The 14,621-nt window shown below is 39.1% G+C and overlaps 1 non-coding gene across 1 annotated transcript; it reads left to right on the top strand.

Moving 5' to 3' along the window:
- Positions 1-13,994: 13,994 nt before the first annotated feature.
- Positions 13,995-14,098, top strand: LOC112799443 (small nucleolar RNA R71). The gene has a single exon (XR_003201024.1). It is a non-coding gene; the product is annotated as a small nucleolar RNA R71 (small nucleolar RNA).
- The last annotated feature ends 523 nt before the right edge of the window (positions 14,099-14,621 follow it).

Genomic DNA, 14,621 nt, shown 5'->3' with positions numbered 1-14,621 from the left:
CCAGAAAGCTTCTGATTGCCTTAACATTAGCAGGTGGTGGCAATTTTTCAATTACTTCTACCTTAGCTTGGTCCACCTCTATTCCCTTGTTCGAAATTTTGTGCCCAAGGACAATTCCTTCAGTCACCATAAAGTGACATTTTTCCCAGTTTAAAACCAGGTTAGTCTCTTGGCATCTTTTCAGAACAAGTGCTAAATGGTTAAGGCAGGAGCTGAATGAGTCTCCAAATACTGAAAAGTCATCCATGAAGACTTCCAGGAATTTTTCCACCATATCAGAGAAAATTGAGAGCATGCACCTCTGAAAGGTTGCAGGTGCATTGCACAGGCTAAATGGCATCCTTCTGTATGCAAATACTCCAGATGGGCATGTGAATGCCGTTTTCTCCTGATCCTAGGGATCTACTGCAATTTGGTTATAACCTGAATATCCATCCAGGAAGCAGTAGTATTCATGACCTGCTAGTCTTTCTAGCATCTGGTCTATGAATGGTAAAGGAAAATGATCCTTTCTGGTGGCTGTATTGAGCCTTCTATAATCAATGCACATACGCCACCCTGTAACTGTTCTTGTAGGAACCAGTTCATTTTTTTCATTATGAACCACTGTCATGCCCCCTTTCTTAGGGACGACTTGGACAGGGCTCACCCAGGGGCTGTCAGAAATAGGATAAATAATCCCAGCCTCTAGTAATTTAGTGACCTCTTTCTGCACCACTTCTTTCATAGCTGGATTCAGCCGCCTTTGTGGTTGAACCACTGGCTTGGTGTCATCTTCCAGTAAGATCTTGTGCATGCATCTGGCTGGGCTAATGCCCTTGAGATCACTGATGGACCATCCAAGAGCTGTCTTGTGTGTCCTTAGCACTTGAATTAGTGCTTTCTCTTCCTGTGGCTCTAAGGTAGAACTTATAATTATAGGAAAGGTATCACCTTCTCCTAGAAATGCATATTTCAGGGATGGTGGTAATGGTTTGAGTTCGGGTTTTGGAGGTTTCTCCTCTTCTTGAGGGATTTTCAGAGGTTCTATTATCTTCTCTGATTCCTCCAAATCAGGCTGAACATCTTTAAAGATGTCTTCTAGCTCTGATTCGAGACTCTCAGCCATATTGACCTCTCTTACCAGAGAGTCAATAATATCAACACTCATGCAGTCATTTGGGGTGTCTGGATGTTGCATGGCTTTGACAACATTCAACTTGAACTCCTCCTCATTGACTCTCAAGGTCACTTCCCCTTTTTGGACGTCAATGAGGGTTCGGCCAGTTGCTAGGAAAGGTCTTCCTAGAATGAGAGTTGCACTCTTGTGCTCCTCCATTTCCAGCACCACAAAGTCAGTAGGAAAGGCAAATGGCCCAACCTTGACAATCATGTCTTCAATCACGCCTGATGGGTATTTAATGGAGCCATCAGCAAGTTGAAGACATATCCTGGTTGGTTTGATTTCTTCAGTCAAACCAAGCTTTCTGATAGTAGATGCAGGTATTAGGTTGATACTTGCCCCAAGATCACATAAAGCTTGCTTGGTACAAGTACCTTCTAATGTGCATGGTATCATAAAGCTCCCAGGGTCTTTAAGCTTTTCAGGTAAGCTTTTCAGAATGACTGCACTACATTCTTCAGTGAGGTAAACTTTTTCAGTTTCCCTCCAATCCTTCTTATGACTTAAGATTTCTTTCATGAACTTAGCATAAGATGGTATTTGCTCAAGTGCTTCTGCAAACGGGATCTTTATTTCAAGAGTCCTGAGATAGTCTGCAAAGCGGGCAAATTGTTTATCCTGTTCCGCCTGGGGGAGTTTTTGAGGATAAGGCATTTTGGCTTTGTATTCCTCAACCTTAGTTGCTGCAGGTTTATTACTTACAGAAGTGGGTTGGGAAGCCTTTTTAGAAGGGTTGTTATCAGCACTTACAGAACCATGTTCCTTTTGGGCGTTTAACGCCAGATCCATGCTTGTTTCTGGCGTTGAACGCCAGGAATGAGCATGGGCTGGGCGTTTAGCGCCAGCATTATTCCTCTCTGGGCTCTGATTGTCCTCAGAGGGATTTTGATTGGCCATCTGTTCATTTCTTAGCTTCTTGCTGCTTTGAAGTGAGGTATTTAATGTTTTCCCACTTCTTAATTGAACTGCTTGGCATTCATCTGCTATTTGTTTTGACAGTTGCTTTTCTGTCTGCTTTAATTGCACTTCCATATTCCTGTTAGCCATTCTTGTTTCCTGTAATATTTCCTTGAATTCGGCTAGCTGCTTGGTTAGAAAGTCTAATTGCTGATTGAATTCATTAGCCTGATCCACCGGACTGAGTTCAGCAGTTACTGTTCTAGCTTCTTCTTTCATGGAAGATTCACTGTTTAGATACAGATGCTGATTTCTGGCAACTGTATCAATAAGCTCTTGAGCTTCTTCAATTGTTTTTCTCATATGTATAGATTCACCAGCTGAGTGGTCTAGAGAAATCTGAGCTTTTTCTGTAAGCCCATAGTAAAAGATGTCTAATTGCACCCATTCTGAAAACATTTCAGAGGGGCATTTTCTTAGCATCTCTCTATATCTCTGCCAGGCATCATAAAGGGATTCATTATCTCCTTGTTTGAAGCCTTGGATGCTTAGCCTTAGCTGTGTCATCCGTTTTGGAGGGAAATAGTGATTCAGGAATTTTTCTGACAGCTGTTTCCATGTTTTTATGCTGTTCTTAGGCTGGTTATTTAACCACCTCTTAGCTTGATCTTTTACAGCAAATGGAAACAGTAATAATCTGTAGACATCCTGATCCACTTCTTTATCATGTACTGTGTCAGCAATTTGTAGGAATTGTGCCAGAAACTCTGTAGGTTCTTCATGTGGAAGACCAGAATACTGGCAGTTTTGCTGCACCATGATAATGAGCTGAGGATTCAGCTCAAAGCTACTAACTCCAATGGAGGGTATACAGATACTACTCCCATATGAAGCAGTAGTGGGGTTAGCATATGACCCCAGAGTCCTCCTGGACTGTTCATTCCCACTTAATTCCATGATGGAATAAAAGAGATGATATGTATGTTGATATTATTTATTTTATAAAAATTTATATATATTTTTATTTTTTTTAAAAATAAAATAAAAACGAAACAAAAAGAAGAAATTGAAAATATTTTGAAATTGAAATCTGAATTTTTATAGAAAATTTTCGAAAATATAGTTTAAAATTAGTTAGAAAAGATATATTTTTTTGAATTTTGAATTTTATGATGAAAGAGAAAAATACACAAAAGACACAAGACTTAAAATTTTTAGATCCAATGCTCCTTATTTTCGAAAATTTTTGGAGGGAAAACACCAAGGAACACCAAACTTAAAAATTTTAAGATCAAGACACAAGAAAAACTCAAGAACACCTTGAAGGTTCACAAGAACACCAAGAACAAAAGAAAGAACACCAAACTTAAAATTTTTAGAAAACCAAGACAAATTTTCGAAAATTATAAAAAGATTAACAAGAAAACACCAAACTTAAAGTTTGGCACAGATTAAATCAAGAAAAATTATTTTTGAAAAAGATTTTCAAAAGAACTGGTGCCCAATTGCCAAGAACATAAGCCAACGCTATAACCAACTGAGTTAAAAATGTAATGTATTTTAAAGATGTATTATTTTTGTGGATAAAAGTATAATTTTTTGAAAGTTAATGTTTTGAAAAACAAGAAAAGACACAAAACAAGAAAAACTCAAGATCAAACAAGAAAAATAACCAAGAACAACTTGAAGATCAATGAAGAACAAAGAACACAAGTTCGAAAATTTAAAGAAAAATATCAAATATGCAATCAACACCAAACTTAAAATAAGACACTAAACTCACGAAAAATTAACAATTAATCAAGAAAAATAATTTTTTTTTTGAAAAGAAATTTTTGAAAAGAAACTATCCTATCAGAATTTAATGACTCTATAAAAACAAATTATTCCTAATCCAAGAAATAAAATATGCCTTTAATTGTTCAAACTCAATAATCCCCGGCAACGGCGCCAAAAACTTGGTGCACGAATTTGTGATTCGCACAACTAACCAGCAAGTGTACTGGGTCGTCCAAGTAATACCTTACGTGAGTAAGGGTCGATCCCACGGAGATTATTGGTTTGAAGCAATCAATGTTTATTTTATTAATCTTAGTCAGGAGGCCAATAAAGTTATTTGGATTTATTTGTAAGAAGCCAAAGTATTTAAAATTGTAAGTTGAAATAATAGAGACTGCTAGCGTTACTTGTTGTGCAGTAATGGGGAACATGTTGGAGTTTTGGAGATGCTTTGTCCTTTGAACTTCAACTCTTCCTTGAAATCCTTCAACACACGCAAGGCTCCTTCCATGGCAAGCTCTATGTAGGGTGTCACCGTTGTCAGTGGCTACTTCCCATCCTCTCAGTGAAAACGTTCCTATGCTCTGTCACAGCACGGCTAATCATCTGTCGGTTCTCAATCAGGTTGGAATAGAATCCATTGATTCTTTTGCGTCTATCACTAACGCCCAGCCCTCAGGAGTTTGAAGCACGTCACAGTCATTCAATCCCGGAATCCTACTCGGAATACCACAGACAAGGTTTAGACTTTCCAGATTCTCATGAATGCCGCCATCGATCCGGCTTATACCACGAAGATTCTGATGAGGGAATCTAAGAGATATTCATTCAGTCTGATGTAGAACGGAGGTGGTTGTCAGGCACACGTTCATGGATTGAGGAAGGTGATGAGTGTCACGGATCATCACCTTCTTCACAATTAAGCGCGAATAAACATCTTAGATAAGAACAAGCGTGTTTGAATGGAAAACAAAGGAATTGTATTAATTCATCGAGACGCTGCAGAGCTCCTCACCCCCAACAATGGAGTTTAGAGACTCATGCCGTCAAAGAGTATGTAATTCAGATCTGAAAAATGTCATGAGGTACAAGATAAGTCTCTAAAAGTTGTTTAAATAGTAAACTAGTAACCTAGGTTTACAGAAAATGAGTAAACAAGGATAATTGGTGCAGAAATCCACTTCTGGGGCCCACTTGGTGTGTGCTGGGGCTGAGACTAAAGCTATCCACGAGTAGAGGCCTTTCTTGGCGTTAAACTCCAGGTTATGACGTGTTTTGGGCGTTCAACTCCGGATCATGACGTTTTTCTGGCGTTTAACTCCAGACAGCAGCATGAACTTGGCGTTCAACGCCAAGTTACGTCGTCTATCTTCGCGCAAAGTATGGACTATTATATATTTCTGGAAAGCCCTGGATGTCTAATTTCCAACGCCGTTGAGAGCGCGCCAATTGGACTACTGTAGCTCCAGAAAATCCATTCCGAGTGCAGGGAGGTCAGGATCTAACAGCATCAGCAGTCCTTTTTCAGCCTAACTCAGATTTTTGCTCAGCTCCCTCAATTTCAGCCAGAAAATACCTGAAATCACAGAAAAACACACAAACTCATAGTAAAGTCCAGAAATATGATTTTTGCCTAAAAACTAATAACATTCTACTAAAAACTAATTAAAACATACTAAAATCTACATGAAATTACCCCCAAAAAGCGTATAAAATATCCGCTCATCATCTACCTCTGCGTCATCTTCGTATTCACTTGGGGAAGATTCTCCCATCTCAAAGAATTCACTTGCGGGTGCAAGTTCATTACTAAGAGAACTTGACTAGTGATCATCATCATCAAGGAAGCATGCGTCTTGGGTTATTCCGTCCAATTCCTCGTAAGATGCCTGCTTTGGGGGTTGTGCACTATCCTCCTTAGCATCAACTGTAACATCCTTGACATGGTCTTCCATAACTCCGGGTTCCTGTGGAGGTTTAGCATCTCCTAAATCTTCAACCAACTCTTCTTCTTCTATAATGACAGTGTCCTCTACTTGTTCTAGTACGAAGTTATGCTCTACGTTGTCCACTAGAGTTTCTAGTGTCTCCTTCATGCTGCGTTCTTCATTAGATTCTCCACATGAAGCCATGGGAGTATGTTGAGTGTCCGAACATTTGGAAGATAATTGATTTATCTCTTGCTCCAGTTGATGAAGGGTTGCATGAAATTGGTCGACTGATTCTTCGAAGCGAACCTGTGATTCTTGGCTTGATGGATATGGACATGGTGCATATGAGAGTGGTAGTCCTTGGGAGTAATTGGATTGGCGTTGGGGCGGATAAGGATCATACGATGGTGAATGGTTAAAAGAAGCTTGTGAGTATGGTGGTTCGAAGCTATGTTGAGAGGATGGTCTCTGAGCATAGGGTGGGGCTTGTTGGTAGCTACAAGGGGGTCCACTATACCTATCAGTTTGGTATGCATTGGAGAATGGTCTTTGTCCATAATATCTTGGAAGGTGTTGTTGCCTCAAGGGTTGATTAGGTCCTCTTGGCTCCATCCATCTTTGATTACTTTGACCGTGATGCATAGTCCTGTGATAGCTTCCATTCCTTTCAACAAAATTGGAACCAAACTCAAAGCGAGAGGGGTGAGAATTCATAGTCGCTAATAGAAATAAGGAGGGAAAAAAAACAAATAAACAAGTAAAAGAAATTTTTTTTTTGAAAAATATTTACAATAACCAATAATAAGGCACATGTTTGCAATTCCCCGGCAACGGCGCCATTTTGAAGAACGGAAGATTGATGGTTTAGAAGTTACAATAAATTCTTATTGCAAGTATAGTTTCAAAACTAAGCAGTCAACCTTTATTACAAACATTTGGTTGTCACAAGTAACAAACCCAATAAAATTTATAAACCGAAGTATTCAAACCTCGGGTCCTCTTCTCAATAAATTGCAGGGAAGTGTGTTTTACTATTGGTTATTGAAAATAGAATTTTTGGGTTTTGAAAGGGTTTTGAACAAGAGAAATAAATTGCAGGAATTAATAAATTAATAACTAATAAAACTCTTGGCAAGGTATTAAAACTGGAAGTCCTATCCTAGCTATCCTTATCAATGGTGATGAGAATTATATTTTTGCTACCACTAAGTCAACCTCTAACTATGAAGCTAAGTTAAGTGGATAAATTAATTTAACACCTAAAGTCGTAGTCAACTCCTCAAGAAAAGACTAGAGTTATAGGAATCTAAATTAATTAGCAAAGATAACAATTATCAACCACGATGAGTTTGACAACTCAAGAGTCACCAATTAATCAATCAAAACCAAGAATATAGAAAGCTAAATTAAAATCATAAATATCTGGAATACCTCAAATTGAATGAAGATGTCAATTCTAACATGAAAAAGTTCATAAGCCAGTTGGACAACATAAATTAAATATGATTAAAAGCATTAGATTAAACAAAAATAGAAGAGAAACATAAATTATTGAACTTGGTACAAAGAAACAATCCTAATAACTAAAAAAAATCCTAATCCTAAAACCTAAGAGAGAGGAGAGAACCTCTTTCTCTAAAAACTACATCTAAAATATGAAAAGTGAATAACTGGAGATCTCTTATGAAGTATTGAGTCTTTGCATGTTCCCTGACTTTAATCTACGTTCCTGGGCCAAAATCTGGGTCAAAACGCGGCCCAAAATCGTCTTCATCGTATTCTGTAATTTCTGCAGATCTCGCACGTCACGCGTCCGCGTCGTCCACGCGATCATGTCACTCAGCGATTTTTGTACCACGCGTGCGCGTCGCCCACGCATTCGCGTCGTTCGTGCAGATTCTAATCCGCGCGGTCGCGTCAGACACGCAAACGCGTCACTCTGATTTCTTTCATTTCGCGCGGTCGCGTGAGCCATGCGACCGCGTGACTTCTCGTTGGTCATCTCGTCAATTCCTTGTGTTCCTTCCATTTTTGCACGCTTCCTCTTCATTCCTTACGCCATCCTTGCCCTATGAAGACTGAAACACTTAACACACAGATCACGACATCGAATGGTACGAAGGAAAATAAAAATATACAACTAAAAGGTCTTTAGGAAGCAAGTTTTCAATCATAGAATATTTTTAGGAAGGAATTATAAATACATTCAAATCATATGAATAAATGGGTGAAGAGCTTGAAAAAACCACTGATGCTAGCATAAACTTGATATGCTACGATTTTAGGAAATTGCACAATCGGCAAAATTCCTTCCGGCAAGTGCACCGGTTATCGTCAAGTAAAAACTCACAATAGAGTGAGGTCGAATCCCACAAGGATTGGTTGAGTGAGCAATTCGGATTAGAAGTGTGTTCTAGTTGAGCGAAATCAAGATTTAGATGAGAGTTGTGGAATGTTAAATTGCATGAATTAAAGGGCGAGAAACTAAATTGCTGAAATTAAAAGGGGATCGGGGTGTTGCATGAATTAAATTGCAGAATGTAAAGAGAAAGTGGTAGATCAAAAATGGGGGATTCATTGGGTTTCAGGAGATATTGAGATCTCCGAATCAAGACATTTTTATCTCTTCCTCAACCAATGCATTCATTGAATTTTGCTTGGCAATCTTATATGATTGGATCCCAATCCCTTGGCTCACCAATTCTCTCTAAAAATAAACAAATTCCCAATCCCTTGGTTTAAATGTTCATAAGAAGAGATGATGCTCGATCACTGATTATACCACACAGTTTCATGAACCACAATTTGGTAGGATTACATGTCACAATATCCATCCAAACCCCAATCCAATTCACCGTGAGAAAGCTTCTCTAGCATGAATCCTCCATTCCTTTCCCAAGGTTCCGAAGGATTCCAATTATGGATAGTTTCTTTCCCAAGACAACTACCCAATGGAATTAGATCGAGAAGCTTTCTAACAAAATTCAAGAGAAAAGATTGAAGAAGAAGATAAAAACTATTATTGATTCATTGAATTACAATAGAGCTCCCTAACCCAATGAAAGGGGTTTAGTGAGTCATAGCTCTGAATTCAATTACAAAGAGTATGAAAACAAGCAAAATGATCAAAAAGTTCCCAAGTGTCAAAAAGGTTCCAACTAACTTAAATTCTATCCTATTTATACACTTTCTAAATTGAGCTTCTGTTGTGTTTCTTGGGCTTTGAGGCCTTTCCCTGATTTCCTTTTGCTTTGGGTTTATGGTCCATAATCCTGATGAGGCTGTGATCCAATTCTGTAACATTCATTGAGCAAACTTAGTGATAATCAAGTAATGACACATGACTCAACAAATTGAAATTCCAGACTCATCAATTCTTCAGGCCCAATCCCATAAACCATGATATTCAATTGGGTTTCATACCATAATACGTTTAAGTTAATGTTTGGTGCTCAAATGCTAACTTAAACTTCAATATATTTGGCCAAGAAACCCTTTCAAAAGGTGGCGTTTAAGTTGCAGTTTAAGCTTAAACTGCAACTTAAACGTTGGACACTCCTGGAGGTGGTATAATTCAAGCACGTTTAAGCTTCAGTTTAAGGTTAAACTGAAGCTTAAACTTGGAAATGGAAGAAGGCAACTACGGAGTGTGGAATGGTCGAACACGTTTAAGCTTCAGTTTAAGGTTAAACTGAAGCTTAAACGTGGAAATGAGAAAGCAACCCTGGAGGCAAATTGTGGTCGAACACGTTTAAGCTCCAGTTTAAGCTTAAACAGGAGCTTAAACGTGGAAATGGCTTCCTGGTGCATGATTTGGGTCGAACACGTTTAAGCTCCAGTTTAAGGTTAAACTGGAGCTTAAACGTGGAAATGCTCCTTTGGTGCCTTTCTTATTCTGGCGTTTAACTTCCAGTTTAAGGTTAAACTGGAGGTTAAACGCCAGTTTCAGTATTTCTCAGCTTTCATGATTCTGGCGTTTAACTTCCAGTTTAACCTTAAACTGGAGGTTAAACGCCACTTTCAGCTTTGGTGCATTTCTTATTCTGGCGTTTAACTTCCAGTTTAAGGTTAAACTGGAGGTTAAACGCCACTTTCAGCATTATATGGCTTGGTAGTTTAAGTTCCAGTTTAAGCTTAAACTGGAACTTAAACTCCACATGTGATCTTGAAGCTTCCTTTATTGATTTTGTTGCTTCCTTGCCTAGCCTCTTCTTCCCTGAAATCATCCAAACAACTGCTTCAAAGTCTTGCAAAATTTCATGAGAATTCTTCCATTCATAGCATTCAAGTAATATCACTAAAAACTCATGGAATTTGCATCAAAATCATACTGTTTGGATGGTTCATTGCTTTGTTGTTCATTTAACCATTCTTGGTTACTTTAAGCTCAAGAAAATGCATAAAACAACTAAAACTAACAGAAAAATGCTAGTGAAACTAGCCCAAGATGCCTTGGCATCACAACACCAAACTTAATACTTGCGTGTCCCTAAGCAAGTCCTGAGTTAATTGAGAAGAAAGTATGAAACGGAAAGCAATTACATTGGCTATATTAGCAAGCATTTGAAGTTCATCAGAAGGGTTTTATGCAGAAAGTTGCAGCATCACTTTTTCATTCTTATCAGGTAAAATTATCACTTTTTCATTGCATCCATTAAACACTGCTATGGCCTCTTGTTATTCTTATGTCCTTGGCACTTTTCCCTTCTTTGTTTTTCTTTTTCTTAGAGCTCCTTTGCTCCTTGTTTGCTCAGTGTCATGTGTTGCACAAGCCTTTGGCATTTTCTTTTTCTTATCAGTGCACTACACATATCCACTACAAGCATTTTAGTTCACATTTCTTCTTGAGACATTGGTGCCCAGCACCTCTTTGTGTGACTAAATGTTTTGTATTTAGGTTGCTCTTGATAATGGACTTTTGGTTGATAATCCCGGGTTAGTTAACCCAAGTTACCAAGTGTTGAAACACTCCTCAGAACCTATTCATCCAAGCATATCCTTAATACATAAACACCACAGGCATTTGTCTCAGAAGTTCAAACCATTGGTGCCTAGCTTATTTTCTCAATTTTTTTTTTACTTTTTGGTTGCCCTTTTTCAGTGGCTGTTTCTTCTTCTTTTTCTTTCTTTTTCATGGCCAAAGACATTTATTCATCAAGATCCATAGACAGTATTCAAACTTCTACACAAAAATGATAATTATGCACTCAATTTCCAGTGATCTGACTAAACAATCAAGCATGCATACCACCACTTAATTCTACTTGATTTGTCACTAATTGAGCCAAGTTACTTTTGTTCAAACTTTTCTTTTATTTTCGGAAACAGAACAAGCATGGCAAGCATTTGTTTAAGAAGGTGAAGTTATATCCAAACATCTAGGCATTCACTTTATTCAAAGCAGTAAACAGACAAACATACTAGAAATTTCACACTCCAGAAAGATTCAACAATTACAGTTTAAACCAGAACAAGCATGCTTTTGTTTGCCTTTTAAAGAATGGTCAAGGAACAACACCACCTTGTGAAATTTCTTGTTTTCTCTTTGTTGCCAGGAAACAATTTGATTTCTCCTTCTTCTCCTAGTTGTTGCTTCATGTTCTTTCTAAGATCCTTGTTTCCTTTCCTGCAAAGAGTGATGAAGTTGCTTGCTTCTCAAGCACTTGAGTGGTTAGCTCAACTATGTATGGGCAAGTGTCTGAGTCTTAAGTTGGTGTGTGAACACCAAACTTAGTCTCCTACTTACTCCTCTGCTCTTTGAATCCTTGAATTCTCCTTGGAATGAAGTTGCTGCTAAGGATTTTAAGCATTTCTGTGATTGCTTAGAATGGTTGTTCCTTTCATATAATTCAAAGGTTGTTGTGTTCAGTTGATCTGTATGGTGGAACACCAAACTTAGAGTCACACATTCCCCTTTGAATTATTGATCCACGAATTCATTGTTTGGTGTGAAACACCAAACTTAATTCTTTGCAATGCACAGAAACTACTTCACCTTTTTATTGAAACAAATAAAAGAAACAGCAAAGGAGTATTACCTCAGGTTGGGTTGCCTCCCAACAAGCGCTTCTTTAACGTCATTAGCTTGACGGTTGTCCCTTGTTAGGGTGGATTGTAGTGCTTGATGTCCTCTCCTCTCACTATGAAAACGTCCCCATTTGATTCCTTCATGATTTCCAAATGTTCCATAGAAAGAACTTTCCTGATTGTGAACACTTGAGGGAGCTGGGAAGGAATGGGTTTGAGGCCAGGTGGAATTGGCAGATAATGACTTGATATCACTTTATCTCCCGGAGAGAAACCTTCAGTGGGAATTTTCTTGTTCCTCCACCCTCTTGGCAATTTCTTTACAATTCTTCCCTCTCTCTTGAGGATTTCTTCATTGACCCTTATGCCAGGAGGATCTTTCTGAGCTGTTTCTATTGATTCTTGTGGCTTTAACTCTTGCAATTCTTGTTTGCCTTCCAAGGACTGTTTCAGAGTTTCAGCTGCTGGATTGCTTTCCTCCAAACACAGATGGCTACTATAATCCATAGGCTTTTCAGGTTCTGGTTCAGGCTCATATGCAGGTTTGAAAACATGGAAAATGAGCTGTTCATTATGTACTCTCAAAATTAGCTCTCCTTGTTCTATATCTATGAGCGCTCTAGCAGTGGCTAGAAATGGCCTTCCCAGAATGATAGGGTGTAAGTAGCTTTCCTCCATGTCCAAAATGACAAAGTCTGTGGGGAAGAAATAATTTCCCACTTTCACAAGCACATTCTCAACTACCCCTTCAGCTTGCTTTTGAGTTTTGTCAGCCAGTTGTATGATTACATCAGTGGATCTCACCTCATTCAGTTGTAGCCTCTTCATAAGAGTCAGAGGCATCACATTTATGCTAGCTCCTAGATCACAGAATCCTCTGTCAATTTTTGTTTCCCCTATGATGCAGGGGATATGAAAACTTCCTGGGTCTGTTTTCTTAGAGACTATGTCCTTCTTGATGAGTGCACTGCATTCTTTGTTCATTATTACAGTTTGTCATCCCTTCAAAACTCTTTTCTTGCTCAGCAATTCCTTCAAATACTTGATATGTGTAGGCATCTGCTAGAGAATCTCAAGGAAGGGAATATTGATATGGAGAGACTTAAATGTCTCTAAGAGCCTTGAATATGTTTTCCCTTTTTTACCTCCTCCTAACCTCTGGGGAAATGGTGCTTTTGGTTGGTATGTTTCCAGCATGCCTTCCTTTTGCATTTCCTTGGCTTGCTCAGTTTCACTTTCCTGCTTAGCTTCTTCCACACCTTCTTTCAAGATTTCTAGCTCCTTTTTTGAGGGTCTGATTCCTTCTTCTTCTGAGACTTCCTTCAATATGGTGATGGCCTTGCATTCTTCCCATCTCACTTCCTTTTGTTCCCCATTTAGGATTCTTTTCAGTGTCACTAGGGAACACTGCAGTTGACTTGGGGGCCTGTTGAGATAGCTCTCCTACTTGAGACTCCATCCTCTTGAGTTTTTCACCATGGTTCCTTAAGGTGGATCTCACATCTTCCCTAAAGCTTTTCAACTCACTTATGTCCTGACCCATGTTTGCTAGTATTCCTTCTATCCTGTTTAATTGATCTTGAAATTGTTGGTTCAGATTGGATTGGGCAGGTTGATTATTTTGGCCATGATATGGTGGTTGGGAGTAAATGTTTTGTGTGGCTTGGTATGATCTTTGGTTGGAGTTTTGGTATGTGGAATTGTTATGTTGGTTGGGGTTGTAAGGTTTGTGGTTTTGTGGTTGGCTTTGCTGGTTTCCCCACCCAAAGTTTGGGTGGTTTTTCCATCCTGGGTTGTAAGTGTTGGAATGTGGATAATATGGTTGCCTTTGTTGATTTCCCACATAGTTGGCCTCTTCCCAATCACCTCCTTCAGTGCTTATTTCCTCTTGATCTTGTGTTTGTATTGCAGCCACTTGCTTTGTGTCTAATTTCCTGGTGAGCTCTGCTAGTTGCTTGGCAAACACCTTGTTTTGGGCTAGGATTGTGTCAACATGGTTCAGCTCCATGACTCCCTTACTGTTGTGTCTCTCTGAAGCATAGTAGTACTCATTCTCAGCCACTGTCTCAATCACTTCAATGGCTTCTTCCACAGTCTTTTTCCTGTTCAATGAACCTCCTGATGAATGGTCTACAGCCTTCCTTGATTCATAAGAAAGTCCATCATAGAAAATATGCAATTGCACCCAGTCATGGAACATGTCTGGTGGGCATTTCCTTGTCAATTCTTTGAACCTCTCCCATGCCTCGTAGAGCGTCTCACCATCTTGTTGTCTAAAAGTCTGAACCTCAGATCAAAGCCTATTGACCTTTTGTGGAGGGTAGAAACGTGCCAGAAACTTGCTTTCCACTTCATCCCAGGTTGTTAGGCTCCCCCTTGGGAATGATTCCAGCCACTTAGCTGCCTTGTCCCTAAGTAAAAATGGGAACAAGAGCAGTTTATAGGCATCTTCCTGGACTCCATTGGACTTCACAGTGTCGCAAATTCTCATGAATTTTGTGAGATGTTGGTTTGGGTCTTCATTAGCACTCCCACCAAATGAACAATGATCCTCCACCAATGATATTAGCTGTGGTTTGAGTTCAAAATTGTTGGCCTGAATGGGTGGTTTCTGAATGCTGCTACCACAATTCCTAGAGGTTGGGTTTATGTATGAACCAAGAACCCTCCTCTCGGGAATGGCATTGTTTCCATCAGCCCTCTCATGGTTGTGAACTTCTTTATCCATGTTGAGATCTAGAGCTTCCTCAAAGTTGTCCTCAGATTCTCCTTCAGATTCTTCTTCTCTCAGTACTCTCTTCCCTCTTGCTTCCCTTCTAAGTTTA

This window comes from Arachis hypogaea, chromosome 4, assembly GCF_003086295.3.
Source record: "Arachis hypogaea cultivar Tifrunner chromosome 4, arahy.Tifrunner.gnm2.J5K5, whole genome shotgun sequence".
NCBI lineage: Eukaryota > Viridiplantae > Streptophyta > Magnoliopsida > Fabales > Fabaceae > Arachis > Arachis hypogaea.
Note: the sequence above shows the minus strand (reverse complement) of the source record. Positions and strands in the feature narration are given on the sequence as shown.